Source organism: Capsicum annuum, unplaced genomic scaffold, assembly GCF_002878395.1.
Source record: "Capsicum annuum cultivar UCD-10X-F1 unplaced genomic scaffold, UCD10Xv1.1 ctg44642, whole genome shotgun sequence".
Classification (NCBI taxonomy): Eukaryota; Viridiplantae; Streptophyta; class Magnoliopsida; order Solanales; family Solanaceae; genus Capsicum; species Capsicum annuum.
Genome location: NW_025852188.1, coordinates 1 through 636, shown reverse-complemented (window position 1 = coordinate 636; position 636 = coordinate 1). Strand labels below are relative to the sequence as shown.

General features: G+C 48.6%; 2 non-coding genes across 2 annotated transcripts; both read left to right on the top strand.

The window, feature by feature from the left end:
- Positions 1-187: 187 nt before the first annotated feature.
- Positions 188-306, top strand: LOC124892180. Its single transcript, XR_007050114.1, has one exon. It is a non-coding gene; the product is annotated as a 5S ribosomal RNA (ribosomal RNA).
- A 176-nt stretch (positions 307-482) lies between these two features.
- Positions 483-601, top strand: LOC124892181. The gene has a single exon (XR_007050115.1). It is a non-coding gene; the product is annotated as a 5S ribosomal RNA (ribosomal RNA).
- Positions 602-636: the final 35 nt, after the last annotated feature.

The window sequence follows — 636 nt, the reverse complement described above, 5'->3', positions numbered from 1 at the left end:
GTTGCATCCCTTCCTTTTTTTTTTCCTTTAAAATTCGGTTTATTTTTGCCGGTTTGACAGGCGAATCTTTTTGTTTTTCCTCTTGGCGGAAACGAGAACGGGGGCAAGGCGCAGGGGCGCGCGTGCGGGGTGTGAAGGGCGGTGGAGGAGAAAGAGGCATAATAGAATTTGGAGTGCTGGAAATGACAGATGTTATCATACCAGCACTAACGCACCGGATGCCATCAGAACTCCGAAGTGAAGCGTGTTTGGGCGAGAGTAGTACTAGGATGGGTGACCCCCTGGGAAGTCCTCGTGTTGCATCCCTTCTTTTTTTTTTCCTTTAAAATTCGGTTTAATTTTGCCGGATCGATCGACGAATCTTTTTGTTTTTCCTCTTGGCGGAAACAAGAAAGGGGGCGAGGCGTGGAGGCCCGCGTGCGGGGTGTGACGGGCGGCGCAGGAGAAAGAGGCATAATAGAATTTGGAATGCTGGGATTGAATGATGCGATCATACCATCACTAACGCACCGGTTCCCATCAGTACTCCGTAGTTAAGCGTGCTTGGGCGAGAGTAGTACTAGAATGGGTGACCCCCTGGAAAGTCCTCGTGTTGCATCCCTTCCTTTTTTTTTCCTTTAAAATTCAGTTTAATTT